A 24985-nucleotide genomic window follows, 5' to 3' on the forward strand; every position below is an offset into this window, starting at 1 on the left:
GACTTCTGAGAATATTTAGATTTGTTATTCACGTTTTTTTTTATTGTATGAAGCAATAAACTAAAGCATATTCAGTGAAAGAGCTAAAGAAAATTTTATTGTTAGCATTGTGTTAAAGGTTATACATTTTTAAAAATTATTTCCAAATAACTAGAGCTTTCTGATTAGGTTTTATAATAAGATATATAAGACCATTTGACAAATGACTTTTGAGTCTCTGGGGCATAAAAGTTGCCAAAAACAATGAAGTTTAGACCCATGCCCAATCTATGCAGAACATAATCTCCTGGTATTTCCAAAATATTTGGACACTGTTATCACTGAAGTCCTTAGCAGAGCAACATTTTTAAGCTATACCAAACAGACGTAAGCTAAGTCAATATTTCTTTTAAAAAGCTGTGTGAGGGGCGCCTGGGTGGCGCAGTCGGTTGAGCGTCCGACTTCAGCCAGGTCACGATCTCGCAGTCCGTGAGTTCGAGCCCCGCGTCAGGCTCTGGGCTGATGGCTCAGAGCCTGGAGCCTGTTTCCGATTCTGTGTCTCCCTCTCTCTCTGCCCCTCCCCCATTCATGCTCTGTCTCTCTCTGTCCCCAAAAAAATAAATAAACGTTGAAAAAAAGAAAATTTTAAAAAGCTGTGTGATTTAAATCCTGCCCTTGTGCTGGCTTCTGCAGCACATAGACTAAAATTGGACCGATATAGAGAAGATTGGCATCACCCCTGGCAAGGACGACACGCAAATTCGAGAAGTGTTCCATAGTTTTCTATCACCAGTGCCCAGGTGGCCTCCCTGTACAGGAAGCGGAGTCAGATTCAGAACCATCAGGGAGAGGACTTAGACTCCGACCCGGAAATAATTTTCTAGGTAAGTCTACTAGACTCCCACCCTCCCCCGGGGCTAGGTTCAGAGGGTGGCGGGGGTGAGACCCCGGAAGGCATCACCTCTGCTGTCCAGCAAATCTGGTGTTGCAGTCATGTGGGTTTTGAGTGTCACGTGTATGTGAGCGCAAGGGGATGGTTTAAGCCGGGGTCTGGGGTTTTATCAGCCATTTTTTTTCCCAATAAATAATTATTGAACTCCAGTAAATAAATAAGTAAGTAAGTAAGTAAAAATCTGGCCCTTGAGGAAGTTACTTGCTCAGTTTAGAAAAAGAAACAAACCAAAACAAGACAAAATAGAACAGAACAAAAACAGGAGGGAGAGAGAGATTACAAAGAAAGTAACTGCTAATCTCCAAGAGAAAAATCTTGTCACACACTTCAAGTTTTACTTTCTTTCCTCAAGCAAACTTGTCAGTGTTCTCTTGCCTTGGTTTTCCCCCTGCATGTCTGACCCAGCAGGAAGCACAAACCAAAAACCTATGCCTTTTGAATCCCCACCTTTTACATCTGAGCTGCAATCCTAAGGAACCAGCAGCAGACCACAGCTATATTCTTCCTAGCCTGGAGATATTTCATTTTTATTCAAATAGGTTAAGCTCCATAAAGCATATGAAGCTATATTTTCAAATTTCAAAGAATATGGCAAGTGTGTTCTTTTCTCGGCATCATCCAATCAATATTCGACAACTTGCTCCTAAGTGATTTTGCTACCTAAATATACTCTTTTTGTGTGCAGCGTTTATCCATTTGGGTGGAGTTTTTTAAATCTTTCTGTCACTGTATCACCTTCAACTCATTCTTTAAAGCACAGAATTATTACTTTTTTGTTGCTGACAAGATAGAAAATAATTCTTTGAGACACATTATATTAAAGAAACATGCATTTGTTCCAATGCCCAGGAGTGAGATGCTTTTGAGAAATAGCATACTTAGTGACAGTATATTCCAGAAATAATGTACAGCCAACAATTGGAGAACAGTTATATGGCTGCCCACATCCTTTATTCATGTTTGTGCCCATCATTTGAAACTCTCCTCACACGATTCCTGCCTCACTTGTGCCTCTACCACCATCTTTGACCCAATGGACGCTCTCAATTTGTTACCCAGTATATATTTTTGCAACTATATTTACTCTATATGAAAATAATTCTGAGAGTCTATTTAACTCATCTTGATCATCCTAGGGCCAAGAACAGTTTTGGGGCTCTGTTTTTTTTTAAATTTTTTTAATGTTTATTTATTTTTGAGATCATGACTGGGGGAGGGGCAGTGAGAGGGGGAGACACAGAGCCTGAAGCAGGCTCCAGGCTCTGAGCTGTCAGCACAGAGCCTGACGTGGGCTCAAACCCATGAACTGTGAGATCATGATCTGAGCCAAAGTCAGATGCCTAACCGACTGAGCCACTCAGGCACCCCATGGGCTCTTGTGAGCACTTAGCAAATCCTTGTGGAAAAAGAAAGAACAGTAGGACCAAGAAATATCATTATTTTCTAATTCTAGCTTTAACTTGTATATCCCTCTAATAGTTAAAACAATATAAGTAAGGGTATAGCCGCCTCAGGGATAAGAATCTCAATATTCTCCAAGAGCTCCAAGGCTGAGTGCAGTAGGGGCTGCTCAAATCCACAATGCCTGCTGCATGTTCAACACAACTGTGTGAATCTATTCTGACTGCTATAACAAATTATACCATAGACTGGGTGCCTTACACAATAGAAACTTATTTCTCACAGCTCTGGAGACTGGAAGTCCAAGTTAAGGGTGCCATCATGGTTGGGTTCTGGTGAGAGCCTTCTTCCTCTGATTTGCAGATGGCCAACTTCTCCTTGTATCCTCACATGGTGGAGAGCAGAGATATTCCCTGGAGTCTCTTTTATAAAGGTGCTAATCCCATCCACAAGGGCCCCACACTCATGAGTTCATTACCTCCCAAAGGCCCCACCTTCTAATATATCACACTTTGTGGGGAGTAAGATTTCAGCATATGAATCTTGGTGGGATTCAGTCCATAACAACAACTCTGTGGTGGCACTTCTTGTGGAGCATTTAAGACAGACAGAGTCATCCATTGGCAGGGTGAATGTGCCTGATTAGCCTAAGGAGCTCTGAAAGATCTGGGCTATGGAGTAAGGAAAAGTTGACCTCTCTTCGGAATTTTCCAACACAAGAGACACATCTCAAAACATTATACTCTCCCCACTTTCCCCACTGATATCTCAATTACAGAGTCTGACCACATCAAAGAAGGCACTTGCCTTTTTAAAATTTTTAACATGATCCTTTCTTACACAGCTTATTTTGGAATTTTTACATTTGAAATCGAGTTATCCTTACTTAACTAAGCAGCACATCTTCCCTCTAAAGCCTCTTTCCTCAAGTTCTCTTGAACTAGAAATAGTCTCATTTTCTGATGTTTAACTGGTGGAGCCTCATTTCTCTACTATTTGTTATTCACTTTCTTCTTCTGATAGAATCCTCACATTAACCCCAGACTTCACTTAGCATATATTGAGCACCCACCACGTACAGAATCCATAATATACCTCCAATGATGATAGAACGAAGAGGCTCCCTAGGGTAGTGATAGCTTTTCAAGTTGAGCTTGGTTATGATAGCTATTCCCTGCAGACATGGGCACCCCCCAAGATAAGAGTTGTGCTGAGTAGTGTGTCCGCTACCATGAGAGGAAAGGAAGAAGGCAGGGAAGGGAGCCTGTGTAGGCTTCCAAGCCAGTTACCAGCTGGCCGTGTAGGGGCCAGGGAGTGAAAGGTTAAATGGGTGCACCAGGGCAATCCTGGTTCAATACCTCAGCCCGTGATCATTACTTGTGGTTGCTACTCTAAGAAATGATGCATGGGAGGGTTGTGGTATTTCAGGATTGAGAGCAATATGGATAAATGTAGACACTTCCATTGAGGGTTAAAAAAATGAATTGCCTAAGTGCAAGAAGGGGTGACTTAGATTGACAGAGGCTTTTTAAAGGTATTTTTATTTTTAAATTGTGAAATATTTCAAATATCGACTGACCACAAGCACAACCTGAGCCAGCAGGATTCTGAAGCTGAAAAAAACTAAAATTGTTGAGTCATTAGGCAGCAAGAGAAGAAAAGTGATGCCTAGCTCAAGGGAAGCCATGGTTCCCTGGATCTATTTGCTCCAGATAATTCCCCTTCCCCTCTCCCAGGGGAACAAGACATAGGTGCACATTTTTGAGGTGTGTTTCAAGCACAATGATTTGAATAGTGAGAGATCAGCTTCTGAGACCTGAGACTGATGCTTGAAAGAGTCTAGGCTGCTTATTCTGAAGAAGGGATCTGTGACAGCTGCCTCCCAATGATTGAAGGGTGGCCATGGGCCCAAATGGACTTGACTTATTCTTGTGACTCCAGAGGGCCATGAGGATCACTTGAATAAAGTCACAGAGAGGAAGCAGGTTTCAGCTCAGTATAGAGAACTGATTTTTTTTTTGAGAGAGACAGACAGAGACAGACAGAGACAGACAGAGACAGAGACAGAGAGAGAGGCAGAGGGAGAGGGAGAGAATATTAAGCAGACTTTATGCGCAGCGCCCAGCTCCCAGCTCAGAACCCGATGCAGGGCTCGATCTCATGACTGTGAGATCATGACCTGAGCTGAAATCAAGAGTCAGCTGCTTAACTGACTGAACCAGCCAGGCACCCACAGTATAGAGAACTTTCTAACATGAGTATTGTCCAGCAATGAGTCTGGGGGTGTTACAGGAGATTAAGGTCTCATCCCTGGAGGGCTCGGTCAGATGTCAGATGCCACCTCCCAGGAATCACCAGATTTCAAACTTCCTCCCAAGGTTCTCTCAGTCCCAGGGTGTGGGAGATGGACAAAAAACAAAAACAAAAACAAAAACAAACCACTACCATGCAATGCAATGAAAGATCAGAGAAGGGTACTTCTAAATCTGCTCAGGAAAATTAGAGAACGCTTCAGAGAGGAGGTGACACTTGATATGCTACTTGAGGTATGTAGAAAATAGAACAGAGGAGACACCATGTGCAATGATTTAGAAAGTTTATACAAGGCCTGAGGAATGGACTGGGTCTGGAATATCAAGTGTTTTAATGGGAAGTAGTGGAGAATGAGGCCACAATTGAGAACCATGCTTAGGAATTTGGAATTGACCACATAAGCAAATACCTGATTACATCCCTATTTTAAGAATATCACTTTGGCAGCTGCATTAGAGGTAGACATTGTCTTGATATGTTGAAGAGCTCCTTTATCACAGGCAACTAATGCAATCCAATATCAGTTTCTTTATTGGATTATGGAGTCTCTTTCCCCACTTATTAACTATATGACTTTCAGATTGCCTGGAAACACTTTACAAAGAGAAAAGCAGGGACCCTGAACATTTCTGGTTCTGTGTTTTGTGTTTATTTCAGAGGACGGCAAGCTGTTGAGAGTAGAGACAACGTCATTACAAACATGCAAATGGTTCTGGGCCACATGAGGCCTTGACATGCATCTAGCATGTTGGGATATGGAGAAGATGCCGTTTTTTGAAAACCAAAGATGGGGAACCACAGCACAGTACATCGGTTACATTTTAATACTGGAACATTTTGCAAAAGTGATCACTTTGTGTTCCAATCACTACTTGCAATCTATTCTTCATTAATTGGTCTGCCTAGTTAGATAAAAACATACTTTTTTTGCCATCCGAACTCCTTTACCTTTGTTTTGGTAAAGTGCACCTGAATCTTGCCAACTCCCAGCCCATGCAGTATAGTAGGAGTTGAGCACACTCTCAACTCTACAGTAGATCCTTAATGACCAGAGCCAATCAGCATCCTGCATTCCTCTGGCCATAGTGATTGGTTTCAAGATGGTTCATACACTGAGTTGGAACCACAAGACACCACTAAAACTTTGCTGGGGGTTCTGGAGAAAAGACCCTCAACCTTTCCCCCAGATTTGAAGCCAGGTAGGGGCACAAAAGGCCTGGAAGTCCTGCAGCCAACTTTTGCTCCCAGAGGGACACCTCCCTGAGGATGGGTGACGTGGCAGGAGTCATAGGCAGACAACAGAGAAAATGCACCTTTGAGGACATAGCTTGAACCACATCTGTCACTGGAGTTTCATCTACATTAGTCATAAGTTCTCTCCTTTGCTTAAGCTACTTTGAATGAGATTTTTTGTCACTTGCAACCCAGAACTCCTACCTGGTGGAAATAATTTGGGGGGACATTGATAAGACAAATTCATCATTCATTCCATCTGCCTATTAGGAAAGCTGTTCCAGGGCATCTGCGTGGCTCAGTCAGTTAAGCGTTGACTCTTGATTTCGGCTCAGGTCATGATCTCACAGTTCATGAGTTCGAGTCCTGCCTCAGGCTCTATGCTGACAGTGTGGAGCCTGCTTGGGATTATCTCTCTTTCTCTCTCTCTCTCTCCCTCTCTCTCTCTGCCTCTCCCCCATTCTCCCACACACATTCTCTCTCTCTCTCTCTCTCTCTCTCTCTCTCTCAAAATAAATAAACTTTATAAAAAAGAGAAAGCTATTTCTGTGGTAAAATTATTTTTTCCCAGAAAAACTCACCTGTATGACATTTCCCTAGTTCTACTTTGTGACAGTGCACAGTACATTTTCTAACCTGCGTGCTCCCACTACATCATGAGATTTTGCTGGCATTTATGCTATCTCAAATAGTTGACATTTGTGGGTGTGTCTTTTTGTGTTAATGGGCCTTGGGTGCCTAGTGAAGATGACTTCTCGCTTGTCTTTGGATCCTCCAGAGCCTTTAACACAAGACCTGGCATGTAGCAGATGCTCAATAAATGTTTGATAAAGTAATTTGCATTCGTTTTACCATTTCACATTCAATGCCTCCCAGGTTGTATAAAATCAAATTTCGACTTGTTCTGGCAGTGCTGTTCTTTTAAGAAGTCAATAGAAATAAATATGAAATAGTGAAAACATTGCCTTCTGAGTCGCTCCTGGATTCTGCAGGACTGACAATCCCAAGTGTAATAGAACAAGTCACGTATTTTGAAAGGGAAAACTAATATTTGTTAAAATGGTATTTTAGAGATCTAGACAATGTTGAAGAAAAGCCTTCAGTTTTATTTTCATAGAAATAGGAAATGATATTTTGTCAAGGGTGAAATGTAATCCTGAACACAGAGAAACACAAAAGCTATGTTTGAATTTTCTCAAAAATAATAGTAATCCATTGTATCTGATTCAAAAGATCCAGGAAAAGGACAATTATTGAATGGATTAACATAATTTACTTCCTTTTCATTCACCACCATTTTGGCTGTTCTTGGGGAAATTCATGCCAATTGACTGTCCCAGTGTCCCACTGTCATCATGGAAATCTAGACCCTTGTCTACATATTCTTGGTGCCCAGAAAATGTTGATTGAACTAAAAGGAAAGGAGACAAATGAACATTCCTGTGTGTTTAGTATGTGTCAAGCACATTTTAAGGATGTTTTCATTTTTTATCCCATTTAACTTTATGATAGTTCTTTTATCCATTCATTCATCCATTTATTCATCATTCAGTATGTATCACTAATAGCCTACCTTGTGATGGACCAGTGAATAGCAGAATTTGATTGTACTCCAGGACTCCTGGTTCCAAAGCCTGTGTCATTTCCTCCCCACCAATTAGGTAACTTCCCTAGAACAGGGAAAAGGATAGCCATGATTTTAAGCACGAATAAAATCCTTACATTGTAAGACTGAAAGCCACATTGGTGAACATCATTGATGTATGTGGACCGGGGCAAGGCTAGCAGCCCTGAAGCCTGAATTCTAGAATCCTTACTAGCTTGTCCTGACTTCCCAGAACTCTATATGAGTAAGTTAGATTAATGAGGACTTCTGTGTTTGATCTTTAGCATCTTAGGTCTTTTATAAACCAATTTTAAAAAATAGAAAATAATTTGCATTTACTTTTTTGATTGCTTCAACAAGTATAAATATTTCCAAATGATAGCAACTACCATCTTTTGGGTGTCAATGACACACCAGAAATAGTGAAAATTTTGTTGTATACATCATCTCACTTAATCCTCACAGATCTCTAATGAGGTCAATACTACCTGTCAGCATTTTGTATGGCTGAGAAAACTGAGGCCTTACCATGCTAAGTATACATTAAAGGTCATACAACCAGTAAAAAGTCAACCCAGGGGAGTTTGTCCAATGTCTTCGTGACCCATATAATCTGTGCAAGTTATTAATTTGCATAGCATTCCCCCAAACTGTCAACCTCTTTTTCAAGTGCCACGTTAGCTTAGCCTGTGTGAAGTGGCCCAAATTCTCAATGAGTGAGGTCCAAATTACTGGCATTTTCTTATATAGATTTTTTTTCTTAAAATCGTTTGGGTCAACTTCCATAAGGGTGGTGTGGGCAGCTAAAAAGCAGTGAAAGAATCAAATACGATTAGCCAGAGATCCACTCTTCTTTACCCATGTATATAAGTCAGCTTGGGCTGTCCTATTAGGAGACCAAAAACTGAGTGGCTTAGACAATAGAGATTTATTTTATCATAGTTCTGGAGGCTGGCAGTTCAAGATCAAAGTGCCAGAAATGTTTAGTGAAGCTTCTCTTCCTGACTTGTAGGTTGCCTTCTCTCTGTGTCCTCACATGGCCTCTTGTCCGTGCAGGCTTGGAGACAGAGAGAGAGAGAGGGAGAGCGAGCGAGCACACTGGTGTCTCTTCATCTTCTCATAAGGACACCAGCCTCATTGAATTAAGATTCCACCCTTATGACTTCACTCAACCTTTATTGCCTTCTGATAAGCCCCATCTCCAAACAAAATCACATTGAGGATTAGGGATTCAATTCAGTCAATACCACAAGCCCAGCATCCTTTTCAACAAAGAGGTCAGTTTCTGGTGGGACTTGGAAATATCAAAAAACAAAACAAAACAAAACAAAACAAAAAAGGAGATCTGCCTCCCTCATCCAGAGTGAAATTAGTTCTACGATTGTCTCCCACAGATGTCAAGTCTATGAGGCCAGAGATGCTCATGGCCCACAGCACAGTGCTTATTTAGTAAGCCTCAATGAATGCTTGATGTTAGATGGCTCCAAGTAGAAGGAGATTTTGCTGCCAAATTAGAGAACGTGGATGTTAATATTTTGAACATAAGAAGCCATGGAGGAGTTCTGAACTTGGAAAGAACATGCATAAAAGTTTTCCCCCCATTCCCCCAGAATATGATTGAGGGAATTCAGCACCACCTTCACGATTAACACTCTGATGCCTCCAGAGCAGAAGACCGCAGAGCTTAATCAAAGTCACCTGAAAAAGCTCATGCTTTCCAGTAACATTCTTCAGAGCCACTCTGACCCACACTTTAGGAAGAGGGAGATGTAAGTTGGAGAATCCTGAACTTTGTGGGCTCTGCACTGTTTTAGAAGATAAAGCCACAGAAGAAGCAAAAGTTCTGACATTCAGGCTGCATGGACTTTTGAGTGTTAGCTGAGCCCAGGGCCATTTCTCAAGAAGATTCAGCAGCAGTGAAGTTAAAATCCATGCAGTATAGAATTTATTTCCAGAGATTGTCACAACACATAACTAACTAGTTGGGGTGTTAGATAAACATGTATTTATAGGTTGCCCGTGTAAGTGTAAAGATGTGTGCATGAGTGTTTTTCTGTCCCATATATCTTGAGGGGCCGCTCAGAAGCTGAAGAACATGATGTTTCCATTCACAGGAGTCAGGTTAAGGGGAAGAAAGAAAAGAAAAAGAAGAGAAGAGAAGAGAAGAGAAGAGAAGAGAAGAGAAGAGAAGAGAAGAGAAGAGAAGAGAAGAGAAAGGAAGAAGGGAGGGAGGGAAGGAAGGAAGGAAGGAAGGAAGGAAGGAAGGAAGGAAGGAAGAAAAGCAGGTTGAATTTACTCCAAAACATGATTTTATTTCCAAGGCCATCTGTGCACAGACATACCCCAGAGGCAATAAAAAGCTGCATTATTCTTCATTATTGTCCTGGGAGAGTACTCTGCCTTAATAAGGGAGCCCTGATTTCATAAATGGGAAGGAACAACAGTTCCCTAGGATGGCAAATTAACTTGCTTTTGATAAATAAATGAATTTTCTCCCTGAGTAAGCTTTGCCGAAGTAATTCAATGTCTTATTTTTTACACAGTACTAATATTCTAATGCCACAAAGTTCTGTATCTGGTTAGTTCTTCGGCTTTCCTATCTGAAGTTAAACTTCTATTTTACTAATTTTTAAAAATCTTTTTTGTTTAGCTTGTGAAAAGCTGGTTTAAACATTATTTTTTTTTTTTATCCTGGGAACAATTTTTCAAGATGAGGCAAAGTCACTGAGTGAAGGGGGAAAGTTGCTCACATGGCTTTGGAGACATCTCAGAATCTTCTGCTCTCCTCTGGAATGGGATGATGCCTCACAGACTCCTGGAATGTTCACTAAAGCTCTCAAATTCCCAAACCCTTCGCCAGCACAAACCACGTGTTAACATTTCCTTTCATGTGGGGACCGGAGGCCCAATATTCACTTTCAACTGTGCCAAGGTATTTTTTCCAGGTGGAGAGATGTTTCAGTGCTTGGGTTTACATCTCTGACATTATGGCACAGCGTCTATTTTCTTTCTACCTGGATGGTGTGACCAGGACGAGGGAGGGCCCCAAGGAACACATTCTTCTATAGGCCGTCCACTCCTGACAGAAGCCACACATACCATGGAACTCCCAGTGTGCCTCCAGACAGCTTCAGGGCTGCACAGTGACTCCTGAGTGACCAGAGGACAAAGTCTGAAGCGGGGGGTGGGGGTCATCCTAGCAATCGTGTATAGTCAGGGTCAGCTGAGCAGGTTAGCAAGAGCTGAGGAATCAGGGCCAGGAGACCTACGTCCACACTTAACTCAGTGCCCCAGCTCTGGAAAGCCATCTAAACCCACTAAGCCTTGGTTTTCTTACCAATAGAATGGACACACTCCTCCATCCAAAGGAGGTTGCCAGGCTCCAGGAAAATCGGCACACGCTTAGCAAATTATAAAGCACGGCTGGGAAGCTTCAGTAAGACTGCCCAGCACAGAGCCTGGCACGTCTGAAGCCAAAAGTCCTTTGAAGGCAAGAGCTTTCTCATCTAGCCAGAGCCCCCAGACTCATCTATGACAGCAACCAGAATATGGAAGGCAGTAGAGGAAACCTTGGTGAATAAAGGTATGAAGGAATTATCACACAAAGCAGATTCTCAATCGATATTAGTTTCCTCCTTCATCTCCAAACGGCTAAAAATTGTGCCTTGTGTTTAGTGCTTTAAAAGTTTGCTGTTGGGGCGCCTGGGTGGCTCAGTCAGCTAAGCGTCTGACTTCGGCTCAGGTCATGATCTCACAGTTTGTGAGTTTGAGCCCCGCGTCGGGCTCTGTGCTGACAGCTCAGAGCCTGGAGCCTACTTCAAATTCTATGTCTCCTCTCTCTGCTCCTCCTCTGCTCACGCTCGGTCTCTCTCTCCTTCAAAAATAAATAAAAACATTTTTTAAAAAAAAAGAAGTTTGCTGTTTGGTTAACAGTTGCTAGTGCATCCTGTCTTTCCTTCCCCAGGGCTTTCCGTTTCCCCTGTGAATAGTTCTATAAAACCACAAGGGCCCATTCTGAGACTGGAGTTTAGGTTTCAGAGAAACTTAGGGGAAAGGGTTTTGTCGGACCTGGCAAGCCATCAAACAGTGTCTGAGTCCACCTAGGAAAATAACCAGCCTGGGGTGCCTGGTGGCTCAGTTGGTTAAGTGTCCGACTCTTGATTTTGGCTCAGGTCATGATCTCCAGGGTTTATGGGTTTGAGCCCCGCATCAGGCTCCTTGCACTGACAGTGCAGAGCTTGCTCGGAATTCATTCTCTCTCTCTTTCTCTCTCTGTCTCTTTCTGTCTCCCTCTCTCTCTCTCTGTCCCTCCTGTGCACACACTCTCTCTCAGAATGAATAAACTTTAAAAATAAAAAAAAGAAAACCAACCAGCCTGCCTGCAAGAAAAAAGTAGGAAGAAAATCATGAAAGGAAGGTGCCAGTTGTAGAGCAGTGTTGTGGGAAGCAATCGCTCCTGTACCAGCGGTTTACTGGGGAGTTCAAGCCTGGGGGCAGAAGAGACAGGAAAGGCATGGGGCCAAGAAAGAGGGAGAGAAAGCAGTCCATGGGCTCTACGAGCCAGTCGCTCAAACTCCAGAACCTACTGCAGCTCTGCGTAGTGCCGTCAGGAGGAAGAACTGAGAAAAATGTATTCCTGGCTCCATGGAAGTTCACCCATGGAATGCTGACTTTTCCAACTTCCGAGATGCTCAGGCTTGGGAACCAGGTGGATCCCGTAGCACCTTGTGTGACAGAAAAGCCCTGGGTGGGAGGCCCGCAGTGCAGGTTACAAGGCTTGCCTGCAAGTGAACTGAGGGGCCAGGGGCAGCTTCCGAGGGAGAAATTATATATATGCATATATGTATATATATGTCTCGTACGGTGATTGGCACAACATTCGTGCTCAGTAAGTGGTACTGAAATCAGAATCAGAGTGGAGTTGACATTTAGTAGGCAAGAGTGATCTTTAAATATAAACTTAGATCACGCCATTGCTTTGCTCAGACCTTCTAGTGGTTTCCCATTGCAATCAGAATTACACACAAATACTCCTTCTGGCAAGGCTCAGTGTGATCTAGCCCGTCTGTGTCTTACACCCATCCTCCAGCCCCAGCTTTCACTTTTTAAATCCTCCTGGCTCTTTTCCACCCCAGGGTCTTTGCACTTGCCATTCTTTCTGCCAGGACTTCACTTCCTCCTCTGATTTCTTTCTGTGTCTCCTTCTTATTGAACAGATGTCAGCTCCTTAAAGAGGTCTTCAGTGACACTCCAGTTGAAAGTATTCTCTGACATTGCCTCATATTTTTTGAATTAATTTTTTTTTGAGAGGGGGAGAGAGAGAGAGAATCCCAAGCAGACCCCACGTCCAGTGAAAAGCCAATGAAGGGCTCAATCCCATGAACCGTGGGGTCATGACCTGAGCCGAAATCAAGAGTCTGATGCTTAACTGATTGAGCCACTGGTGCCCGTGCCTCATATTTTGGCTGTTTTCATGGTGCTTACCTTAATCCTAAATCAACATGCATATTCACGTAGCTCTTTGTTTATTATCCATTTCAGCCTATTGGAACATGAGATCCTTCAGAGCAGAGGCTTCATCTCCCTTGATCTACAGAGCTTAGAACAGTACCAGGAACAAAGCAGGGACTCCTTAACCATTTGTTAAATGAATAAGCTAGTGAGCTTCCATAGTCAGCCAAATTCCCCCCAACTCTGGGAATATGCTGGCTGCCAGGATATCAGGAGTGAAGCGACATGTGGGCATGATTCCAGCCCAAAGGCACTTCTCACTTCAGGAGACCACAGGCTGGGTTGTGACCTAAACGGGAACAGTGTGATTGGAATAACTAATCACTATGAGCAAGATCTTGAGAGATGTGACTAAAAAGCTTTATAAATGTTTAAAATTGATGCCAATAGCAAGTTCAACCCGTAGACATAGTGTAGGTGGTCTAGATATCTCATCTGCTTTTGACGTATTTCTCTAGCCTTCCTTCTAGTCAACATTAACTGAGACCGAACAATGTGCTAACCTCATTGTTTGCTTCAGCCTTAAAGCTCTTCCAGAAGAGCTCCTCATGTATTATTTCAAGTGATTTCTCAACAGTTCCCTGACTATTCATCATTGGAAGGATATATCTAAAGATAAACAGAACTGCAAAGAAATATTCGGGGGGGGGGGAAAACCCTTATATAAAGCCAACCCTTCCACAATGGCGCCTTGGGCTAACCCTACTCTGTAACAAACTCTTTTCCTCCAAATCCCTTAACCACATGTGTATAGAATCCGTGTCTCTCTTCCTCCCTCCATCTTAGTCTTGACATGCTTCCTGCAAGTTCATGGTGGCACAGAAAGAATACTAGCTTCATCAGATAAAATCTTGGCTCCATTTATTATCTGTGTGTCTTTGGACAAGATGTTGAAACTCTGTGAGTTTCATTTCCTTCTTTTGTAAAATGCACATAATCATGACCTCACAGCATTGTGAAAAGTGAATACGGGAAATAAATATGAAAAGTATGTCAAATTCCTGGCACATAGTAGCTGTTCAAAAATAGAAGTTACTATGACTATGACTACCACTACCATATTATTATTATCGTTACTATTATTATTACCGTTATACCATCGTTGCTTCCTCTCTGCCCGCCATGCCTTGTCAGTGCGTCTAGCTGTTGGGTCAGACAGCATGCTTTCCGGTTGTTTCTTTGTCCTTGATAATATTACAATAACAGTAGATGTTTCACAAAAGCTTACTGGTCGGATTTATTTTCATACAACTAAAGGGTTGAATTCAACAAAGCTCTACTGAACTTTTCCAAAGCAGCACAAACTGTGATGTCCACCTGCACACATGTGGATGAAAGAAGAGGACATTCCATGGTGTGATTTCAAGGGCACCAGAGAAGCCGAGCTGCTCTGTCCCCATTTCCCTTTTTCTGATGGCTAATGCCTAGAATTCAACCACTTGCATGGTATTTGTAGCTTAAGAATGTACTTCTAGGGGTGCCTGGGAGGCTCGGTCAGTTAAGCATCTGACTTCGGCTCAGGTCATGACCTCACAGTTCTTGGGTTTGAGCCCCACATCAGGCTCTGTGCTGATAACTCGGAGCCTAGATCCTGCTTCAGATTCTGTGTCTCCCTCTCTCTCTGCCCTCCCCACCCCTTGCACTCTTTCTCTCTCTCCAAAATAAACAAATATTAAAAAAAAATTTTTTTAAGAATGTATTTCTAGTCAGAAAGGAGCAGCAAGGCTCCTCCCTTCTATGGGAGGGTTTTTTGTTTGTTTGTTTAGTTCTGGTTTGTAATGGAGGGGCCTGGGAGCATTTGCTTGGACTAGAGAGAGAATGAGGACCCCACCCACTGAAAAGAGGAGGGAGGGCCAGGAGCGGGAAAGCTAGAGGGCCTGAGGCTGTCAGAATCAGTCTGCAGCCAGTCTTTTTGAAGGGAAAGTTCCCGAAGATAAAATGATCACCGAGGTGAAGCCCCAGTGTGTGGCCTATCTGGAACCTGCCTTAGCAGGCGGGATCGTCCTTGTCCCTGTCAGTGCCCTGTGGGTCACAGGAATCCTACATAACCTGCAGCACCAACCCATCCCAGGAGCTAGTAGGATATATGGTTTCCCTCCTGCTTTGTCCTGAATTGGTGATCACATTCCGAATTTATAAGCTTCCCAGTATCGCCTCTGCTCAGGCATTCTCCTGGGAACAAAGCCAGACAGAGACACTGGCAAGATCTGAAGAGACCTGCTTGCCGTTGCTGGATTTGGTCACTTTCCAGTCTAATTGCCAGAGCATCCACCTGCCTTCAGCATCATTTCCAAAGGGCAACGTGAGAGTGATGGCCTCAGTGTCTCCCGGTAACAGCCAACTTATAATGCACAGTCAACCTCACCTGTCAACAGGGGAAGTGCTACATTTAGGTGGTTTAGAAATTCCATCGAATTTGGCAAGTCCTGGAACAGGCTTGGCCTGAGCCCCATGAGGGAATTGGAGATGTATAAATAATAGCTCTTGCCCTCAAGAAGCTTGCAGTCTAGTGGAGAAGAAAGATCCAAATGAACAACCTGACCCTTACTAGTATCTAAGAGAAGTCTGATTTTAAAAGGCATTGAAGTTGACTGTCTCTAATACACAGCAGAATGAAATATTTATTTAAAAAGATGTTTTTCTAGGGGTGCCTGGGTGGCTCGGTAGTTAAGTTTCTGACTCTTGATCTCAGCTCAGGTCATGATCTCACAGTTGGTGAGTTTGTGAGTTTGAGCTCCGGCGCCTGGCTCTGCACTGACAGCTCAGAGACTGCGCGGGATTCTCTGTCTCTGTCTCTGCCTCTCTCTCCCTTTCTCTCTGCCCCTCTCCTGCTCACACACTCTCTCTCTCTCCAAATAAATAAACTTAAAAAAATTAAAAAAAATAATAAAATAAAAAGATGTTTTCTCAACTGGAGTGAAATCCACATAGAAAGGTGCTGACCAAACCAAGTATGAGAGGAAGCACCATTGCAGGAGAGAACAGGCAGAGAAGGCTGGGTGCCCCAGGCACAACAATCAGCTGGAGCAGGACAGAGGCGGGCAGAATGAGAGCCACTGCAGTCTGGTGCTATGGGGGTCTGTGGGAGAGTGGGGAGAGGTAAGGCTGCGAAGGGGGCGGTCACATTATGGGTGAGTTCAGATTAGGAATTATGGAGAGCTTTGAGGCTCTGTTGAGAAACTTGCTTTTCCCACCCACCCCCCCCAAGCAATCAACACTGGCAAAGTTCATAGGGTGTGGATTGCCCCGGCTATGTTTTAGGGCAGGCAATATGGTGGCTGGATGGTGGGGGGCAGGGGTGGTGGTGGAGGGGTGGAATCACGCTGCAGGCCAGATGCCAGAAAAAGCTGAGAGACAGTTCGTACTGTCAAGACCCTGGTGAACCTCACTCAAAGGCAAACTGCAAAAGAAGGGAGGGTCTCTTAAAGGTATGGGTACTGAAAAAAGCGTCTGTGCACATCGACAGGCTTTCCTTTGGAAAATGGACACCTGGTGGATTGTTCAAGTCTCAGTCGACGTCCCAACGAGTCCTGGCAAACAGAGATAGAACCTGGGACCGCAGACAGCTGCATGCACAACAGTCACCATCCATGGATGCTTTCATTTCTCAGAAGCTTGGCTTAGCCCCTGTGCTGGGATCACTGAGCACTCTGGGGGCATTCCTCCCAACAGACAGATGTCCCCAAGTCACAGCTGTCCTGTCACCCAGAGGCAGGGAGCTCCAAGAAGCCCTGGCACAGGGAAGCACCGCATTCGCTGACTCACTCCCTCATCCACTGCACAAATATTTGTGGAGTTCACTCCGATGATTAAATCCTTTCAACAAAGGGGAAGGTCTTTACTGTGCTCTTTATTAGTTATTGGATTTTCCATTTCTTGGTGTGGGGGTGAAGAAGATGCAATCAAGGCAAACAGTTTGAAATTGATCGTTTGCTTCTCTCCAGGGTAATTTCCTGGCAACTGACAAAATTCACAGGCTGTGATGAGCAGTCACGGACTTGTTGGGAAACCTCTTTCTTTGTAGTTTAGATTAAAAAAAGAACATCTCTTTAAGCGCCATTTCCTTATTTTTTAAATGAGAATAATAACACTGACCTCACAGGGTAGCTGCGAACAGGTTCACCACTACATGGAAGTGGAACGCAGTGCCGTGCAGAGCTCTAGGGGGCGCCATTCACATAGACTACCAGGTAAACAGTGCCCCCTGGAGTTGAGCGATACACAACCTCCACAACCGTATGTGACAGCCCTGGTGCTCAGAGAGGATCAAGGGAATAAAGGTATGAAAGCACTTTATAAACTGTAAAGGGCTGTTATAATCATCATAGCTATTGCTCCAGACATCCAAGGGAATACACAAATCCCAACAGTGAAACTAGGGGCATGTCTCAGCCATGAGCAGCTTGAATTGATGTTACAGCAGCAACAAGGAACCTTACGCCACTGCAGATGGGAAACCTCCCAAGCTACGACATGCTGAGGGACGTTGATCAGGAATCAAACAGAAATATGGAGCCAAGTATCACAGTACCGATGTATGCTGAGTTCTTACTTTATTCCAGACCCTATTCCAACATGCTGCATGTATTGTCTAATGTAATCCCCACTACCACCCTATTAGGTGAGTCCTGCTCTCCATTTTACAGGTGAGAAAAGCCACACAGGGTTAGTAGATTCTAGGCTAGGGGACCATGGTTTAGAAGCTCTGGAGCAAAGAGCTGAAAACAGGCAGGCCTCTCCACTGTCTGTGAGTTCAACCACCTCCTTTGGCCTCAGCAGAAGACAAACCACACCGCACACGAGGCTTTCTGTGCAGAATCTGGGCATCAGCCACCCAGTGGGGGAAACAGATAAGGCCAACAAATCGAGTGCCGATGATGCACTGGCTGCTTCTAGACGCTCACCCCTGCCCTCCGGGAGCCTGTGCTGTGTCTGAGGCAATCGGAAGCCCAGGAGACAATCAGTAAGTCGATCATGTGGTACCATGCAACTGAGTGCTCGGCAAAAGGAAACAATTTTCTGAGACGCTTTCTAAAGGACCTGGAGCCTGATCAGGGTCTTGGAAGGAAGAATTTGGAAGGAGGTGGAAGGGAGCGGTGCAGTCTCCCAATCGCTCTTCCACGGGGTGTGACGGGGGCGTGGGTGGAGAGATGGCCTAGAAGCGGCCTGCTTGTTCTGACAGAGATTCTACTTCCAGACATCTGCATTCATACCGTATACTCTGCCCTCCTTCCAGTCAGTTGTGCCGCTTCTTCAGGCACAGTTTAAAATGTAAGCCAAATTATGCCACTCCTCTGCTCAAAATTCTTTAACAGCTTTATATCTCATTCAAGATTCACACACACACAAAAAAAGCAAAAGCTTTTCATCATCATCTTCCCCTCCTTCACATGTTCACTACCCCTCTAGACTCATTTCCCCCTTATTCCTTCTGCCTGCAGGCCCCATTAGCCTTTTGCTATCCCCTGAGTTTTGCATGCACATACCTACCTCAGGACCTTTGCACTTGCTCCCTTACTTGAAATGCTCTTCCCCCTGACATCACTCCCTCACTTGCTCCAGGTTTCTTCAATGTTAACTTGTCAAAGAGGCTTCCCTAACTGCTCTACATATGGTATCAAACCCAGCACTCCCTAACTCTATTTCCCACCTTTATGTCCTCCACAGCACATAGCTGCTGCTGCTGCTGCTGTATCCTCCTCACACTTGGGTGTAAACCCTTTGAAAACCAGACCTATGTGTCTTGTGTTCACTACTGTTGAAAAAGTGCCTAATACCGTGTCTGGCATTTGGTGGTGCTCAAGTAATATCTTTTGAGTGAATAAGTTAATCTGATTTATAACTTTAGCTTCTCCTTTTTTTAAAGAATTTTTATCCAATAAAGGGTGCTGCTCCTTAAGAAACAGTGAAGCCAAAAACTGCTGCTCTAAATTACAGAAGCTGTTGCTTGGACAAATTTAGGCCGTCACTTTGAAACATTGTGAAATAATAGCTCCATATTAGGCACCATGGACTCTAACCTCGGCAGTGACAGGATTCAATCCAAAACAGAGACCCTGGTTTTCAGGAGTAAGCAATTGTTGCTGTCCCTTCCCCCATTTTGGTTTCTAAAAGATCCTTTTCTGCAGCACGATCTGTAAGTTCCCACGGCGAGGCTGAGAGGCAACGATAAGGCCCCCCCACCCCCACCCTCAAGCAGTGTCGTCAACATGCCAAGATCACGAGGCAGTGTTTCTGACCTCATGCCTGGGCCCACAGAATGAATGCTCCAAAATGAACGGTCCTGTGCCTGGTGCATATTCCTGAGGCACTTTCTGTGCAGTCTCTCTGTCTGATTCTTTTGAAGCCACACTGACTGTTCTTGGATGACTTATCTCACCAAGCCAAGGAGAAGCTGTCTCGAGATGATAAAGCTAGAGAGGTACATTAGCTTCTCGTGGAGCCTTGTTGTATTTCTTCAAATATTCCTCGAACAGACTTTATAATTCATTTATTCCTATCTACCAGAATGCAATCTGCATGAAGACAGAAACATAATGGGCTTTGGCCACTTGTTCCCCAGCTCCCACAGCAGTCCTGACACAGAATCAGCATCCAGAATGGATTGGTAGATGAGTACATGCATTTAGAGAACCTGCACATGTATTCTGCAAAGATGTTGTTAGAGCCTCCAACGTGTCGTGCACGGAGAGATACCAAAGAGACAGAATCGCAGTGTTCAAGCTGGGGAGGCCAACAATACAGGCTCTCTGACAGGTAGAAACAGAACATGGGATTACCCTCGGGGGCTCTCAGTCTAATGTGGAGTGGAGACAGACGTGCAGACAGCGATCTGTAAAACAAAGCAGAGTGAAATAATAGCAAATAAAGTCAGAAGGAGTAGAGGAGGATAAGGAAAGGAACAGCTGACTCTGGCCCAGGAGGCGTAGTCAGGGAACATATCTGAATGTGCAATTGCACTTGAGCCTTCAAGTTCAAGAGTAAATTCTTCAGTCAGTGCTACAGTCAGAAGAAACAGGAAAAAGTGTGGGACCATGCTTTCTACTTGCATATTCTTCCAAAACAATGGGGTGAATGTCAGGGACACTGCAATAAAAGACCATTAAAAAAAAGTCTAATCTATTAGGACTGATAGTTTTGATAAATATAGTAGGACTGTCAAAACAATGACAACTTGCTATAAAAGGTTCTGAATGCATGTTCTCACTTTCTGTATGTATCTATCTCATTATAGACCAATAATCACTTTGAGAGGCACTGATCTAAGAGTGAGTTGATGGCATCCAAGGAAAAGTTGAGCAGCACTGCTGTGTGATCTGGGAGCAAGTAGCAGATATTTGCCAGATTGCGGAAGCAGGTACGCAGGTGGGCCAGGCTGAACAACAGAAGGGTCCAAGGTGTCAGGATGCAAAGAGTAACCTTGCACCCTTTCTCTTTTAGTTTTTACCTCCAGTACCTCTGAGTACTATGGAGATGTCCTATTAGTTCAGTCTTTTCCCGATTTTTAAGAAATGAGTGGAAGTGTTGAGCTCTGATACCTGCCTGAATTGTGTCCTGCAGGGGAGGGATGTGTGATGTTTCTAGGTTAGGTTAGGCACCCTAGGATCTCACAGAAGGTTTTTTACTATCTGCACATATATGGTAGAATTACTATTTTCTATATTATTATTATTGTCTTCAAAAAAAGTCATAAATATAAAAACTGAGGAGAAAAAAATAAATTATTTGTGGATAACATGATTGTTTATGTTGAAAATGCAAAATAATATGGGGCACATGCGGTGGCTCGGTCGGTTGAGCATCCGACTCTTGATTTCAGTTCAGGTCGTGATCCCAGGGAAGTGGCACTGAGCCCATGTCAGGTTCCATGCTGAGTGTGGAGCCTACTTAAGATTCTCTCTCTCTCTCTCTGTCTCTCTCTACCCCCCCCCCCCAACTTCTCTCCCCGGCTCTCACTCTCTGTCTTAACTCTCTCTCTAAAATAAAAACTAAATAAATAAAATACGTTTAAAAAACAAAAATGCAAGATAATCTACAGATTTATTATTAGAATATTTGGAGATATTAGCAAATTTGCTAGATATAAAATCAGTATAAAAATCAATTCTATATCTACATGTCACAATAAAAATCTAAAAGTTTTATTTTTTTTTAAGAAGCATATCTTTATAATAGCAACAATGAAAACCCTGAGTATATTTAGGAATAAATCTAACAAAGATACTCAGGATCCTTATGGAGAATATTAAAACATTTTTTTGAAAGACTGTTAAAGAGCAATGAAAAAATTGGGAGATATACAATGTCCTTGGGGAAAAAGACTCAATACTATCAACTTGACAATTCTCCCCAAATATATTCAAGGATTCAATGCAATTGCAATTAAACTCCATATATAGTTGTGTGTCAAATGTGAAAAAATGACTCTAAAATGAATATGGAAGAGCAAAGGGCAATATCCAGACACTCCTGAAAGGGGTCAAGTGAAGGACCAGATAGCAAGATTTGATAGGAAGGAGAAGGAGGAGAAGGAAGATGAGGAGGGGAGGAGGAGAAGAGGAGGGAAGGAAAAAGCTGTAGAAATTACGAGAAAACGTACTGGTTCAGGTATAGGAAAAAGGGGTCATAAACTTATTTTATGACAAATTTGAAACTGCACATCAGTGGACAAAGGAGACTATCCTGTAATAAATGCTGTAGTATTTGGTTATTCATGTGGAGCAATAATCAAAGCTGGATCCCTACCTCACACTGTATCCAGAATTTATTCCAAGTTAACTAAACACTGAGTTGTAAAGAGTAAGCTGTAAAAGATTCAGAAGACAGTGTCAGAGAATTCCATTATGATCTTGTGATAGGAAGGGATTAAACAAATTTTTTTTAATGTTTATTAATTTTTGAGAGAGGAAGAAAGACAAAGCACAAGTGGGGAAGGGACAGAGAGAGAGGGAAGAAGAGTTTTTAAAACAAGAACGTATAAAATGCAAAGGAAAAGATTGATTCAATTTATCTAAGGTTAAAAATATAAACTTTTGGGATGCCTGGTTGGCTCAGTCAGTTAAGTGTCCAACTTTGGCTTAGGTCATAATCTCATGGTTCATGGGTTCGAGCCCCGTGTCAGGGTCTATGTTCCAGCTCTGAACCTGGGGCCTGCTTTAGATTCTGTGTCTCCCTCTCTCTCTCTCTGCACTTTCCCTGCTCGTTCTCTGTCTATCTGTCTCTCAAAAATAAATAAATGGTAAAACTATATAAACTTTAAAAAGTAAACTTTTTTTCATAAAAAGACAGTATAAACTTTTTTTCATAAAAAGTGAAAAGACAAGCCTCAAATAGAAGATATAACTAACAAAGGTCAATACCCAGTTTACAGAACTCCTACAAATTAATTTTAAAAGTGAAAAAAATTGAACAAAGGATATGAACAAGAATTTCATGATAGAGGAAACACACACACACATACATACAAACCCCATAAAATTATGAAAAGATCCTAGAGTTCTTTATTAATCAGGTAAAAGTCAACACCACAGTGAGACACCATTTCAAATCAAGCAGACTGACAAAATTTAAAAGTTGGTCAAAAAGCTGGAAAAAGTTGAACAACAAAATAAATGACAGTATTGGCCCCTAGTATGAAGTATCCATGAGTCCAAACTGACATAAAGTAAATGACTAAAAGAGCTAATAAATGGGAGGAAGAGACAACTCTACATAGAAGAATAAAAAAAAAAAATGCTATGTAGATAAATTCCCCCAAAACATATTGCGTAATTCCCCATTTCTTACGTGTGGGCTGCCCATAGGGACTTTCTCCAAAGTGTACAGTATGGAAAAGAAAGCAAAAAGAGTAAATTTACAGGAGAGAAATCTGACTAACACTACACCAACCAGGCGGTCAAAGTCAACATCAATAGTCACAAATCGTGTGGCCAGTATGTATGTACCCTTGATATGAACTGGAGTAAGAGGAACTTTACCTCTGCGATCTTCCTCCCCCCAGACCTGTAATTCCAATAACGTCATGAGGAAAGACATCAGGCACATTCCAATAGAAGAACATCCTATAAATTCCCTGACCAGCCCTGCTGGCAACTATCAAGCTCAGCAAACGGTAGCCTGTGACCAAATCCAGCCTACCATCTGTTTTTGTAAATAAAGTGTTATTGGAACAGAGGCACACCCATTCTTTGCATATTGTCTACTGTTACTTTCCTCTACAACAGCAAAGTAGTCGTGACAGAGTCTGCATGTCTTGCAAAGCCAAAAATATTTGCTCTCTGGCTCTTACAGAAAAACTTTGCTGGCGCCTCCCATCTTCAGAGCCAGCAAGGGCAGGTCAAATCCTTCCTATGCTTCTAATTTCTCCAACTTCTCCTTATGCCTCATCTCTCTGACTCCAGCCAGAGGAAACTTTCTGCTTTTAAGAGCTCATGTGATTAGACTGGGCCATCTGGGTAATCCAGAATAATCTCTTTGTTTTAAGTCCTGTAACCCTTAATTATATCTTCAAAAATCCCTTTTGCTATCTAACATAACAGTAATTTGACTATCAACATATTTGAGGGGTCATTCTGTCTACCCCAAAACCACTGGGAAAGTATTCCTCTTGGGATCAGCATGACAAATGCACTGCCCAAGGGTCACCATCCCATTTGCAGGCTCCTGACAAGCACGGCTAAGCCATTCTGGATCTTTCCTCAGATCTCAAGTAGATTTGCAAGCCTTCACTTTAGGCAGAAGGACCAATTAGTTGGCTTTGGCCTGTGAAGTGAAACCCATTTTATTATCCCTGCCCAGAGGGCCCACCACAGAGCTGGAATTTGAGAAATACCATCTTTTAGATATGTGACCTTATGCAAATCATTAACATTTCTAGGCCTTAGTTTCTTTCTCTAAAAAATGGAGATAATGCCATTTGCCTTAACCTTCTTCAGAGGACTTTGTGAGAATCATGTGAAGGAGGAGCAAAAAAGACCATTTATGGAGGCCTACCATATGCCAGGGATTGTACCAGATTCCTGGTGTACATGACTTAATTTCATCCTTATACCAACCTTGTAATGTGGATACCACTATACCTACCTAACATGTGTGGGAATGAAGCTCAAAGATGCTAAGTAACTCATTCAAAGTAACACAGCCAGGAAATGGCAGAGTGGGGATTCAACCTCCAATCTGACTCAAAGCAAGACCCCTTTCCCTGATGTGTCAGTTCCCTGTGATATATCACTCATGCAAGAGATTGTAAGGAAGAAAAACTTAGAGCTACATCCCCTCACCTGGTGGTAAGTGGGGAGCAGAGCTACTACATTTACTCCCCACCCTCTCCATGTTCCCAAGTATTTCAACACCAGCTTCTTTGAAGCCAACGGTAACACTTCCATCTCTGTTCTTATGCCCACCAAGGACAATGGAAGACTAATTCAGTCCAACAAATGTTCTGGCCTCAGTTTATGATTAGTGTCAGAATGTCTAGTTCTCCAAAATCAGAGTCCTCTCAGTTCAGAAACCTCATCTGGCTAGAATTTTGGTGGCCCCACCTTCCCGACGCATCCCCAGCCATCCAGACCATTGGTCTCCCTTTAGCAATTCTTATTCAGCCCCTGAGGATTAGTCCTGGGTCAGCCAGCTCTCCAGCTGGATCTTGCAAATGATTTTTTCACAATGATGGTGAGCACTGCCATAATCATGGCATTGTTTATTATGTGCTATTCCTCATTATTGTCTTTAGTCTAATTTAATCCCCATAACAATCTATGACACGGATGCTGGTGTGCTCAAGTTAAACATGAGGCAACTGGGGAACAATGAAGCTAGGTAACTTGTCTCGGGTCACACAGTTAATAAATGGCTGAGCCAGAATTTAAGTCATTGCCCAAGGTCAGGAGTTCTCAGTTCAGACCTCTGGAAAATTTGCTTTTGAAGTAATGTTTATCCTGCAAATCCTGATGTGTTTTCTTCATCAGAAAAACTCAAATGAAGGCAAGGGT

General features: G+C 42.9%; 1 non-coding gene across 1 annotated transcript; it reads left to right on the forward strand.

Annotated features, from left to right (window-relative positions):
- The first annotated feature begins 656 nt into the window (after window positions 1-656).
- On the forward strand, window positions 657-762 carry LOC124504423 (U6 spliceosomal RNA). The gene has a single exon (XR_006960405.1). It is a non-coding gene; the product is annotated as a U6 spliceosomal RNA (small nuclear RNA).
- Window positions 763-24985: the final 24223 nt, after the last annotated feature.

Source organism: Lynx rufus, unplaced genomic scaffold (genome assembly GCF_022079265.1).
Source record: "Lynx rufus isolate CCGP_SWC_20201006 ecotype Redwood Valley unplaced genomic scaffold, mLynRuf1.p SCAF_8, whole genome shotgun sequence".
NCBI lineage: Eukaryota > Metazoa > Chordata > Mammalia > Carnivora > Felidae > Lynx > Lynx rufus.